We start from the raw sequence: 14,198 nt of genomic DNA on the forward strand, positions 1-14,198 counted from the left end.
GGTTTTCCTCAAACCTGCTCAGAAGACAGCACACAGCAGAACACTCAGCAGTCATGTATCAGAGACCTAAAGAAAAAACACCATTAACCACCACACACATAAGGGACGTGCTGCTGCTCCTCCCCTACAAACCAAACCCCATCTTCAGGTGCATGATTTAATGAGATGCAGGCTGCAGCAACCCAAGGACTGACTTTTGCTGTGTGCCCTATCACCAGCTTTTACTGCCTCGTTGCAAATGCTCTCAACCACCTCACTGACCCACTCCAGGTTTTTAGAGAAGTCACACAAACTTATGTTTCCAACTTTGGCTAAAGAAAAGCAGGCACAGGGCTGGACATTAACAGCCTGCTAATCACCCTGCTGCTGCAGACAGACCTGTCGGCACAGGAGACCAAAGGGCAAAAGATAACACTGAGCTCCTCAAACAAGCCGTGCCATCCAGTCTGTATAACACAGCTGCAGTCTTGGAATTCAAAACCTGTGGAATGCATGCCCCCAAAGGCTCTGAGATAGATGAATTCAGAACCAGGGAATGAGACGGCAGCTCTGTTTTCAGAGAGATAATATAGTCAATCTCAAACATCTATGCTAGTTTTGAGATCTCTCTCCTATACTGAAACACGCCAGAGCTGTTAAGATGTGATTACCCCTTTCACTTGTGCGCCCCAGGGCTCGTGTATGCAAGAGCAAGGTTCAGAACAGATCTGGGTTGTGCAACACAGCAGGTAAAGCAACTGACCCCAGCCTGTCCTTTTTTCAGTTTGTGCATGAGCAGATCACGCTGTTGTTCCATGAAATAGTGCAACCAAGGGCTGTACGAGTAGGCAGTGAATTCACAGTAGGAAGCAGCCTGGGTAAGGCTGACCTATGTGGACTGAAGCCAGACACAAATGATAGTGCTTACTAGCATTCCACTAAGTTACATTCTGAGGATGCTGTATGTAAATAACTCGACAGAATAGAGCAAGTGAAACCACAGGAATGGAAGCTCGGCCAGCAGCTTGAGCTACTTACTGTCATTGCGTTTTCCAGGAAAAATTTACAGAGAAATGGCAAAACCAAAAACAAAATAGTTGGGCTTGTGATGAGGTGGGAAAAGAGCCAGCGAATGACAAAATACTGAAATAATTTGGGAAAATCCAACAGGGAGCTGTTGGAATGGGTCCAGAGGAGAGCCACAAAAATGATCAGAGGGCTGGAGCACCTCCCCTACAAAGACAGGCTGAGGGAGCTGGGCTTGTTCAGCCTGGAGAAAAGAAGGCTGCGGGGTGACCTCATGGCAGCCTTTCAGTACCTAAAGGGAGCCTACAAACAGGAGGGGAATCAACTCTTTGAAAGGGTTGATAACAGCAGGACAAGGGGAAATGGTTTGAAGTTGAGGAAAGGAAGATTTAAGTTAGATGTCAGGGGGAAGTTCTTTACAGAGAGAGAGGTGAGGTGCTGGAACAGCTGCCCAGAGAGGTTGTGGATGCCCCGTTCCTGGAGGTGTTCAAGGCCAGGTTGGATGGGGCCTTGGGCAGCCCAGTCTAGTACTAAATGTGGAGGTTGGTGGCCCTGCATACAGCATGGGGGTTCAGTGCTTGACCCTTGAGGCCCCCTCCAACCTGGGCCATTCCACGATTCTCATACAAAGCTCCCATCAAAGGCAGGAGCAGCAAACTCAGGGGATTCCAGCACAGAAGCCGCTACCAAGTGACACCTCCTGGCAGCCGGGTGCTTCTTCACATTGCACTGTTACTCAGTCAAAAGGAAATGCCTTGTGTGTGTTAATGAACGCTCCGAGAGCATTGCTGTTAATGTGCTCACACTGCAAACATTTGGATTTTCAGATGAACGGCACCAAAATCAATGTGTAACTTCATGCCACTTCATCTGAATAGCCAGAGAAAGCGAGCACACTGTGACACATAGTCAGGGAGTCCAGCGTTAGCAGTTTCCTTGCAGGACATCCTTACAGCAATGCACAATTTGACACAAATTCCAGCTGTCTTACCTCTGTTATACATCCACTTTCTCCACAAACCACACAAGGGACAAAGAACAGCACTGGAAGTTTGCTGTACCTGAAGGATCACACTGCCTTAACCATACCTTTCAGTTCCCTTTTCTACAAAGTTACTGTCAGTGAGCTTTGGATTTCAGAAGTTCGTGAATCATGAAGGAAAGAACCTCTACTTATCTCCCTTACCCCTTGTTGTTTTACAAGCACGGGAATTGCCACCGTGCTTAAGGATTTGTCAGCTCATGGACTGTTTGTTTGGCACAGGCACACACATGGGCTCCCCAGCGAGATGTGGTACAAACCCAGGTTTAGAGCTTCTCCCCAGATCTACTGGCAATAGTGGGGCCTGCAGCCAGCAAACCTCAAAACCCAACTTGCTTTGTACAACACACAGCCCTTTGTGCAGCACATACCAGCTACAGCTACACCAGTGCATCCCAAGTGTTAACTTGCTCTACTCAGAAGCACTGAGGTTCCTGCTGGGTACACAAAAGCTGGGACGCAGCCAACCACAGGGCTTCCATCCAGGCCTGGACCCCAGCCAGGTGTGCTGAGGCAGATCTTCAGCGCAGTGCTCCAGTCCCCATAGCCCTGCAGGAGCTGGGTGGGCCAAACAATGCTGTTACTTTTTAAATAACAAAACATGGTCTCGCTTGACCAAGACTGAAGTGGGGTGAGTAGTTCTGGACTGCGTGGCTCTATTTATGGTCTCAAAAGAGCTATCCCTATTCAGCTGAGCAGCAGACACTCATCCATTCCCTCTTCTCAGCAAGTTTCTGCCACTGCTAGTTGGGAAAGTGATTTTCCCCACAGCTGCAATCCTCCTGGACTCAGACAGTCTGCACTTCTGCCAAGGCCCATCACTGTGTTCTGATTATCAAGTATGAAGCTCAGTACCCTCATCCCCCCGTCCAGCGTCAAAAATAGAAGTAACATCCTGTTTCACCATTGCCAATGAGTCCTCACTTAAATTCATGGAAGTTCCAAGAGAACCTGAGGTTTCCCCTCTATTAAAACTGGTTCCTGTGAGGCCACAACTTGCAGTAGCCTGTGCACCTCCCACCCCATGTTGTGTAACTGCTACTGAACTTCAGAACATGTTCACACCACTTGAAGAGGCTCCTCCTGTGCTGAAAAACAGAATATAGAAAAGTTATTACAGGAATCCTGAGATCTTTTAAAAATTTAACAATTGCTCCCCCCCCGTTTCGTTTACAACACTGAGATACAGAACTCTTTCATTCTCACCTGTTTTCCCAAGTTCTCACACCACACAGAGGTACTTACCTACACCCAACTGAATCCACGCCCTTACCTTGAAGCTGTTATTACTCCACAAAGCATTTCTGTAGATCATCACAGAAGGAAACCATCACAGCGGCTTCTCCAATATCAGAGCACTCACTTCAATGCCTCTTTACCTGCTTTCTTCACAGGCCCTACAGGCAGCAGAGCCCCAGTGACTCTACAGCTCTCCCCCTTCATCCAAAGGGACTGCAGACAACAAAGAATTTTAAAACTTATTTACGTGTCAGGAGAAACAAGAATTGTGTCACTTCTACAAGTCATTATGAAAACCCTCCCACCCAGCTGACTTGTGTGCCGGCAATTACACAGGGTCAACGATTACAACAGAGAGAAGGCCAACATCTTAACAGTTCTCCAAGCTCTGCTGACATGGATGGTGACTCCACAAAAACAAAACACCTTAAAACTTACCCAGGAATGTTTTTACACTCCATCTTGTACATGCACGCGTTCCTCATGTGGATTGCAGGCACGTTTCCAGTATGTTATCCAGTGAAGGTCAAATTTACAACGAAATCTTTCAGGTTTTAATTAGGAGCAAGAGTTTACCATGATGAAAGCAAAGAAAGCATACAAACACGCACTAATTGCTTCTTTGCAGAAGGCCAACACACGTTCCTACTCATCCTTGTTCTCTGCACCATCTTCCACGACTTCCAGCTGCTTCTCCTCACTCTCAGGGCACACTGGTTGCTTAATGGAGTGCACTCAGACCAAATTCATTTTTGCAAAAAGGAAAACTCGCGGTTTCTGCAGCGTAGGATGCTGGTACAGCAAAGCACAGACAAATATGACAGCTTAGCAGGCTCAGGACCATACAAGCACTTGAAGCAGCTTCCATAAAATGCATTAAACCAGAGTGTACTCATGTATTTAGAATACAGCAGAGGCAAGCCTTCAGTTCTTTAGTCACTTTGTGTTTTTTCACATGGAAAACTGAGACAGTGCTTATTTCTGCAGTATGGCTATAAGGTTCCTGTGGATCTTGCAATTAAGACCTGCTGGGTCAGAAGGTAAGTGGCTGTAAGCATTTCCAGATGAACAGTGTAAAAAGATTACCAATGTTTGAGATAATACAGGTTTTAAAATTCCAAGTTCTAAGCCGTGTAAAATCTAGCCTGACAAATATTGGGTACCCCAAACTCATGAGAATGAACTGTACAACACAGGAAACTATGTGTCAGGCACATCAAGCCTTCCTTCCATGACCTTTTCACATCAATTTTCTCCTCACTGAGACATCAGCAGCATTTACATTGTCGGATAAACACAGTAAAACAGTGAAGTAATTTCATCTGTAAAGCAGGATCCTTGTCTCCTACGCTGAGCAGCAGCATGGAAACAAGGTGGGTGAAGGAAGAGTAGGAATCACTGCAGGTGATATCAGTGATACTTGGCACATAAGAGCAAAGTATGTAGTTACTATGTCAGCAAATTTACCCTGAACAATTTCATACCCATGTTTTCTGCCATTTGTAGAAAAGACTCACACACCCTATCACACTACTTACCATCATTACTTGGTATCAGCTGCACAAACACAAGCATAAGCTTAGCCTTAAAGTTTAAGGACAGCAACTGTTCTGACACATAATACTGTCTGTTTTTTTTCCCCTTCAACAAAACTAAAAGCATCCACATAGAGAAAATAAAAACAACAAAGAGAGTGATGCTTTTAATTCAGAATTCCTCAGATGTGTAAAACTGAACTGGAAATTATAGTAGCAGAAAAGCTTTATATTCTTCTCTTCTGTGACGAATGCAGCAAAAATGGCTAAGGTGGGGTGGGCAGAAGCTACGTGAGGTGTACATGCTTTTCTAAGATGCCTGACCTTTTGTGGGAAGATGGAGAAGGCAAAAAGCTGGCTCAGATCCTTTGCCAAGAGGGATGTGGATTTAAAGAGATAGAAGAACAGCAAGTACTGCTACAATACCAACAAATATTTCAAGATGCCAAGGCTCAGGCTTTCTGAATTACTTATCATCTCATGATAGTCCTTCACCATCTGATAGTGCCGTGGGGAGGACAGACCACCACGCCTGTGCAGTTACTGTGAAGCGTTGTTCTGAGAAATTCACTGCACTTACCTCCAGGAGGAGCCAAAATACTTTAGAAAAGAAAAACCTGTAAATTCTTTTTCCAGACCTACACCACTACTGGGCTTTGGCCCATACTTTCAGAAACCCTTTGAAACTCTCCAACTCCTCTAAGTGAAGTACCTTCTTGAAGGAATAAAACACTTTATTTTACAGGAATCAGCTGTAATGAAAAAACAAAGTTATTTAACACACCATGCAACACACTGTGCTTCCTCCCACTTTGGAGTAAGGGTTATTTCAGCAATAACCACCCTTTAGGGAAAGGAAACAGAAATTCACCTCCCCTTGGACAAATGGATCATCCCCCCCATTCTGTGACACAGAGCACCACACAGGCAGCAGCGATGCTCAGTGCACAGAACTCTACACACCACTTCCTCAAAGCAGCAGCCAGGAAGAGGGCGTGAAGCTGAGACTGCACACAAAGTGGGAGTGCTGATAAAGATTAGCCGATGTGACGCAGCAAGCATTGCTTAGAAGGCAGGGAAACAAGTCAGCTCAGCCAACTCCAGACTGGCTCAGAGAAGCCTGAAGAAAAGAAGGCTGTGGGTGATCTCATGGCAGCTTTTCAGTACCTAAAGGGAGTCTATAAACAGGAGGGGAATCAACTCTTTGAAAGGGTTGATAACAGCAGGACAAGGGGAAATGGTTTTAAGTTGAAGGAGGGAAGATTTAGGTTGGATGTCAGGGGGAAGTTCTTTACAGAGAGAGTGGTGAGGTGCTGGAACAGCTGCCCAGAGAGGCTGAGGATGCCTCATCCCTAGAGGTGTTCAAGGCCAGGTTGGATGGGGCCCTGGGCAGCCTGGTCTAGCATGAAATGCGGAGGTTGGTGGCCCTGCATGTGGCGGGGGGGTGGAGCTTGATGATCCTTGAGATCCCTTCCAACCTGGACATTTTGTGATTCTATGAGAGAAACGAACCCCACAGAATGCCTTGGGTTGGAATGGACCCCAAGGATCATCAAGTTCCAACCCCACAGCCACAGGCAGGGCCACCACCCGTCACATTAGTACTAGACCAGGCTGCCCAGGGCCCCATCCAACCTGTCCTTGAGGATTATCCCACCTTGCCCTTTCTCCGTATGTGGATCTATAGATTCGTTTGGAGCACAGCGCGCCGAGCAGCGAGCAAAGCTCCTCCTGCTGGCCGCAGATCGCCCTCAGCAGCCGCGCACCCCCGACTGCACGCACGGCCCAGCGGCCCCTGCGGGCCCAGCACCCGCTGCTCTCTGCGGGCTCTCCCGCCTCCGCGCCGCCTCAGCCCCGCAGACAGCACGCACGAAGGGCGGGCAGCTCAGCGCCGCGCTCCCAGGCACCGTCCCCAGCAGCCTCCCGTCCCGCCTCAGCGCGGTCCCGGCTCGTCCCGGCTCGCACCGCCTCACACGGCCGCGCACCCACCTCAGCGGGCGCCGCTCCCGCCTCGGGACCCCGCTAACCGGTAGCCGAAACGGCGCCCTGCCCCTCCGCTTCCAGCCCTCCGCGCCATCTCGGGACGGCCGCCCAGCTCCCCCTTTCCCGACATCTCACAGCCGCTCCTCCTGCGCTAAAGCGATCCCGCGCCACCAACATGGCGCCCGCCGCCCGCTCCCCCTCCTCCTTTTGGTCTCGACCTGGAGGCTGCGCGGCGCGGGGGCCGCCGGGATGCCGAGTGCTTGCGCGCCTTCGCTCCCTACGGCATCCAGCGCAAAAAACTACAATTCCCAGAATCCCTTTCTCCAACCAATGGGAACGCGGCGCCTCTTCCACTCGCCCCGCCCCCGCGGGCGAGAGGGTGATGTCATCGCCCGTTCATTGTGCTCGCGCGGTGCCGCCTCTCGCTGCCGCTGCCAGCGCCGGGCACGGCGGGGGGGTGCGGGGCTGCGCTGTGTTGCGCTCCCGCTCCCGCTCCGCTCCGCTCCCGCTCCGCGCCCTGCGCCGTCTGGGGCTGCCCCAGTGCGGTACCGGCACGCCACGCCCCCGCCCCCCCCTTCTATCCCGAGGTTTCCTCGCGCCGAACGCATCCCGGGAGCGGCAGGCAGCCGCACGCCGGGGTTCAGCGCCCTGTTGGGGGTGAACGGGGCTGCCCTGTGTCCGGCCCCGGGGGTGGGGGGCGGCAGCGCGGAGGGGGCTGCCCGGCGCCAACCCCCGGGGGGGTGGACGCAGCCGTCCGGCCCCGCTGTGCTCGGCTCCCGCCTCGTTTTACGGCCGTGGAGAGGGAGGAAAAATCCCAAACCAGGTGAGTGCTGCGCTCTTCTTCTTAAAAAGAAAAAATACAGAACGTGAGGGAATTCGGGGCGGTTTTTCGTTTGGGGTTGTTGAATTGTCCCCCCTCCTTCCTCCTCTTCAGTGCGTTTGTCCGCACGGTGCATTGCCCAACGCGGGGAAGCGCTGCCGAGCGGGTTTGGGGAAAGAAGGAAAAAAATCCAGACTGAAGGGGAAAAGCCAAATTGAAGGCAGAAATCCAAATTTAGGGGGAGTGAAGCCAAATTTGGGGAAAAAAAAAAAAAAAGAAAAAACAAAACAACAAATGACAGAAATAATTCGGCTACGGAGCGCTGCGCGTCCCGGGGAGCGGCGGGGCGGGGATGGGGACGGAGCAGCGCCCCGCGTGTCCCGCATCGCACCGGCGGGAAGTACCGCTATGTTGTCATGTTTTACCGCTATGTTGTCATGTTTTACCGCTATGTTGTCATGTATTACCGCTATGTTGTCATGTATTACCGCTGTGTTATGTCATGTATTACCGTTATGTCATGTATTACCGCTGTGTTATGTCATGCATTACCGTTATGTGACTGCTTGCTCCCATTGCCCCTCCTTTCGTGCTGCACTGAGATTGGGCTGGAAAAGAAACAAACAAAAGGACCGACCTCGCAAAAAGTCACATAAGGGGGGTGTTTGTTTATTAATTTATTTTTTCTTCTCTATTTTTTTTTTTAGGATTTCTTAAGGTTTTTCCTTATATTTATTTTATTTTATTTTATTTTTTTATGAGGCTTTGGGATCAGTGGTGCATGGTCCCACAGGGTCCCCCCCACTCTGAGCCCTTTGTAGGAGGTTGGGGTCCAATCCTGGCTGTGTGCAGTGATTTCAGGTTCCTTATTCCAACTTCCATGCTGTCGGACACGGCCTTTTCCCTGTTGACAAACACGAGCAGGGCAGCTATTTTAAACTTCTCAACAACTTTGTGCTCTGGCAGAGCTCCATTCTGCTGCATCCTCTTTGCTCCTTGCGAGATTTTCTCTTGTGCATTGCTATGTCAGTGCAAGATGCAAAGAAATTTCCCCAGCATGGCACCCCATGGGCTTTTCCCCTTTCCAGCCCCGCTGCTGCAGCATGGCAGGGTCCTCTTCTTCCTTCCTTCCTTCCTTCCTCTGCAGTACAAACTCCGAGGAGATGAACAGCTACATATGGAGGAGTCGCCTTTGTTGTGTCATTTTTTTTTTTTAAACCATATTTATTTCCTGGAATGCTGTTTTCCTCTTTATTTTGGAGGGGAGGGAACTGGGAACCTAAAGCAGGGTTTCCCTTCCTGCCTGTAAAGAAGTCTTACAGCAGTGATTTCATTAGGTGGGAAGGATGGCACTGGGAATGAAGTGATCACTTGAGAGCCCAATATCCTGGGAACTGCTCTGGGAAATGGTGCTTTGGGACTTGCAGGAAGGAGCACAAGTCCATGGGTTTGTGGTTTAAAAGTAATGCCACTTCTGTGATGATGCTGATATTGGATGCTGCTGTCATCTTTATTTGCACTTCTGTATTTATGTAGATGTGTTGGGATCGATGCTTTGTTATTATTATGTGCTGGCATCCAAGCTACTCAAGACATAATTGAAGAAGAATTTAAACTGAGATGGGGAGATTTAGGTTAGATATTAGGAGGAAGCTCTTCACACAGAAGGTGGTGACACACTGGAACAGGCTGCCCAAGGAGGCTGTGGATGCCCCATCCCTGCAGGCATTCAAGGCCAGGCTGGATGTGGCTCTGGGCAGCCTGGTCTGGTGGTTGGTGACCCTGCACATAGCAGAGGTTGGAACTGGATGAGCATTGTGGTCCTTTTCAACCCAGGGCATTCTGTCATTCTGTGATAAGTAGTGCAGAAATCTACGCTGTAAGATGAAATTTTGCTTTGCGGCAGCAGACACAGAAATGGACCAAAAGCTGCAAATCGCTCAGGAGCTCAATGACTGTGGGGCAAACACAAAGCTGGGCTGAGGATTTCCTTCCTTTTGAGTAATCGGAGTCAAATGGTTTCAAACTGAGAGAAGGGAAGTTTAGATTGGATATAAGGAAAAAAGTTTTTTACAGTAAGGGTGATGAAGCATTGGCACAGATTGCCTAGAGAGGTGGTGGATATCCCAACCCTGGAAACACTCAGGGTCAGGCTGGAGGGGGCTCTCAGCACCGGATCGAGCTGTAGGTGTCCCTGTTCGTTGCAGGGCAGTCAGACTCAATGGCCTTTAAAGGTCCCTTCAACTCAAATAATTCTATGGATTTCCTATCCAGGAATTGAGTTCTGGGGAGGAAATGAGTTTCTGGAGGAGGAAGTGATGGAGAAGGGCTCTGTGCCAGAGGCTGAGCTTCACCACTGGGCATGGGCAGGGCAGGTGAGGGTTGTGGAGCTTTCCTCTGTTATGCTCCCCTTCTCCCCAGCCCCGCAAAATGTAGAATCAAAGAATTGTAGAGGTTGGAAGGGAACTCTGGAGATCATTTGGTCCAAACAAGAAATCATAACAGCTGGGGATTGAATAAATTCGCTAATTCTTAAAACATTTATTTCTTTTTTGTTCTAGAGCAGGACCAACAGTATGAGCGCAAGCCTCAGCAAGGACTCAGCAAGGACTGAGAAATGTGGCAGAAGCTAATTCCTGCAATTTGCCATCAGCTCCCAGGCAATAGGACAGCTAAAGATTCATGGCAGTAGTGTGACCAGCATGGCAGGAGCGTGTGGGGAGGGCATACCCAGCAGTGCTGAGGCTGTTGAAATCAGGAGGCTTGCATGAATACTTGCAGAGCTTGAGAACTGGGGGTTCAGTAGACAATAAAATGACAAGATGGATTTCCAGTGCTAAAACCATCCGTGTGTGTAGACAGAGGTTTGGGCAGAGATGTATTCTGCAGCCCAAGCTGGGTTGGTGCTGAGTGTTACATGACCTAGGGCAGTGTTTTGATTCACTCTTCAGCTCCTGTGATTTCATTTTTCAGCAAGCCACTTAGCTTCCTTCCCTCCCATCGATTCTGTCAGTAGCTGACTAACTCCTCATTTTGTTTTTAATGGCTCTCTTCCAGTGTGTAACAGCTGTTCTGTCATGTTTGTCATGCAGTCCTGGTGGCTTATGGTCATGAATTTATATGGAGAGAGTTGGGTCAAATATTTCTCGGGTGCTAATATGTTGAATTAATTAGGGCAGAACAGGACTTGAACATGTCCCTTGTCAGTACTTAAACAGAATCTGCATCACCTGAAAATATGTGATTATTATGTAATAATCTGTGCTACTAAGCATTGGCTCTGAATGTAGAACAAAGGCAAGGTATTAGTGAGATTTGTGTTGTGGTGTTATTTGATTTCACCTTATGTAAATAAAAATGATTAGGGGGCTTGTTGCGTTGGGCTCTGGAGGGATATTGAGGCTGCAGACAGCTTGAGAGCTAATTGCTGTTTGTTACCTGACCTGGAGTCACTGCTCTTCCACTTCTCTCTGTGCACAGAGGTGTGCTCATCCCCAATGTACTTCAGGCAAAATTTAAGCCACCTCTTTCAACTAACCTAGCTATGACTTTCCTGGGATAACTAGGGAGCACTTTTACAAACAGAGGAAGAAAACTTTTAGTAAGATTTTACACTCCTAGGGTACATAGGGTGTCACTAAAATGTGCTCATGTCCTATTCGAGATCAGAGGATATCCTGTTTATTTTCTTTTCCTTTATTTTTTTTCAAGGTGCTACTGAAGTAAGTGTTAACTGTAGCACTTAAGTATCTCAATAGTGTCTTCTTTTAGATTTTGAGATCAGGAAGGACAGAAAAGTTGTGCTGGCATTAAAAGCAGATGAGCTTGCATGTGGCTTCAACTCTTTGGAAGGGCTTAGATAACAGCAGGACAAGGGGAAATGGTTTGAAGTTGCAAGAGGGGAGATTTAGGTTGGATATCATGGGGAAGTTCTTTACTATGAGAGTGTTGGAACAGGCTGCCCAAAGACGTTGTGGATGCCCCGTCCCTGGAGGTGTTCAAGGCCAGGTTGGATGGGGCTCTGGGCAGCCTGGTCTAGTATTGAATGTGGAGGTTGGTGGCCCTGCGTGTGGCATGGGGGTTTGGTGCTTCACGATCCTTGAAGACCCTTCCAACCCATTCTATGTTTCTATGAAAAGGCTGTATCCTGCAGAATGAGTTTAAATTAGGAAATAAAAGGATGTTACAGGTGCCAAAGTGTGCAGAAGTCAGATGATGCCTGGGTGACCTGGTCCTGCTGCTGGATGCAGGAAGGAAACATGATGCAGGGTCCCAACAGCTCAACCCATGTCTGCACTGGGCTGCTCCTCATCTGCCAAGAAGTCACAGGGTACTAAATTGTGCTGTTTGATTGTGTGTGCATCCATAGGGAAGGGGCTGCTAAAGATGTTGGACTAAAAGAATGACGTGTCTGATGTGGAAGTCCATGTTCTGCCCTGTGCTGGGTGAATCTGAAGGCATAGGGACTTGTCAAGCCCTCTGGTCTTTGTAGCAGTCACAGAATCATAGAATGGCCTGTGTTGAAAAGGACCACAATGCTCATCCAGTTCCAATACCCTGCTGTGTGCAGGGTCACCAACCACCAGACCAGGCTGCCCAGAGCCACATCCAGCCTGGCCTTGAATGCCTCCAGGGATGGGGCATCCACAGCCTCCTTGGGCAACCTGTTCCAGTGTGTCACCATCCTCTGTGAGAAAAACTTCCTCCTAATCTAACCTAAACCTCCCCTGTCTCAGTTTAAAACCGTTTCCCCCTTGTCCTGTCGCTATCCACCCTCGTAAACAGTCATTACCACTCCTGGTAGGAATGGTTTTACACTCCCTTCAAGTATTGGAAGGCCACAACGAGATCTCCCTGGAGCCTTCTCTTCTCTAAACTAAACAAGCCCAGTTCCCTCACCCTTTCCTGATAGGAGAGGTGCTCCAGCCCTCTGTTCATCTCAGTGCCCTCCTCTGGACCCGCTCCAAGAGCTCCACGTCCTTCCTGTACTGGGGGCCCCAGCCCTGGATGCAGTGCTGCAGATGGGGCCTCACAAGAGCCAAGCAGAGGGGCACAATTACCTCCCTGTCCCTGCTGGCCACCCCTTTTTTAATGCAGCCCAGAACACAGCTGGCCTTCTGGGCTGCAAGCACACACTGCTGCTCATGTCCAGCTTCTTGTCCACCAGGACCCCCAAGTCCTTCTGTGCAGGGCAGCCCTGAAGGGGTTCTTTGCTCAGTCTGTATGGCTGGCATTGCCCCAGCCCAAGTGCAGCACCTTACCCTTCTGCTTCAAACACCCATTCATCCGTAGGTACTGAAGTGATGAGAAATGTGGGAAAAGCTGAGATCCATGTTCAGGACTTTGATCAATGCCTTCATTTTGGAAGTGAGTGTCAATGTGCAGATTTCCAGGTGATCAAATACCAAGTGAAAGGGATTGCTGGACTTGGAGAAGTCATGTTTCCAGCTGCCCAGATTTTGGTTTTGCTGTATGGCGAAGCATGCTTTCAGTAATAAAAAGCTGACTTGAAAAATACTCATTAGCACTTCTCTGTGATTTAAATTTCATTGCCTGAGCTCAGAGTAATGGAAAATAGATCAGTCAAAGCTTTTTATCTAATAAGTTTCTAAAGGCAGCCAGCTTCATTTCTAATTAGTGAGAGGTTCTCTGTAGGACCATCTTCTGTGTCCAGTTCTGGGCTCCCCAGTACAAAAAAGACAGGGATCTCTTGGAAAGAGTCCAGCGGAGGGCCACGAAGATGGTGAAGGGCCTGGAGCATCTCTCCTATGAGGAAAGGCTGAGTGAACTGGGTCTGTTCAGCCTTGAGAAAAGGAGACTGAGAGGGGACCTGATCCAGGTCTATAAATATCTAAGGTGTGGGGGGCAGAATGGCGAGGCCAGACTGTTTTCAGTGGTGAGTGGAGACAGGACAAGGGGAAATGGCCAGAAACTGGAGCATAGGAAGTTCCGCACAAACATGCGCAAGAACTTCTTTACAGTGAGGTGACGGAGCACTGGAACAGGCTGCCCAGGGAGGTGGTGGAGTCTCCTTCTCTGGAGATGTTCAAGACCTGCCTGGATGCCTACCTGTGCTACCTGCTGTAGGGAACCTGCTTTGGCAGGGGGGTTGGACTCGATGATCTCAGGAGGTCCCTTCCAACCCCTACAGTTCTGTGATTCTGTGATTCTGTGCTTCCAGGGCCTGATACATGGTATGTTCGTGACTGTTGTGAGTGCAGCACTGGCAATATTTATTTCAAATAACTGATTTTCTTAAAAAACACACTAAGGCAAACTTATACATATACAACTTCTTTCTTGGACAGCCTGACTTGCTGTTAACGACCTCAAAAAATCCAGTAGGAGGTCTCTGTGCTGTGAACAGAGCTCTTTGCTGCCGTATTTTCCTAACGCTGGAGGTTTGGGATATATTATAATATGTCTGAACCTGATCAACAGTGAGGAAGAGCCTCTGAAAGTAGTCCTGTTTGGTTCATGCTCTCTACTTATTAATTAAAATATCTGGAAAGTAAAAATATCTACAGAGTCAGAAAAGCTTTCACAATTTATTGGTATTCCCACGAGGTCTTCT

Source organism: Tetrao urogallus, assembly GCF_951394365.1.
Source record: "Tetrao urogallus genome assembly, chromosome: 1".
Classification (NCBI taxonomy): Eukaryota; Metazoa; Chordata; class Aves; order Galliformes; family Phasianidae; genus Tetrao; species Tetrao urogallus.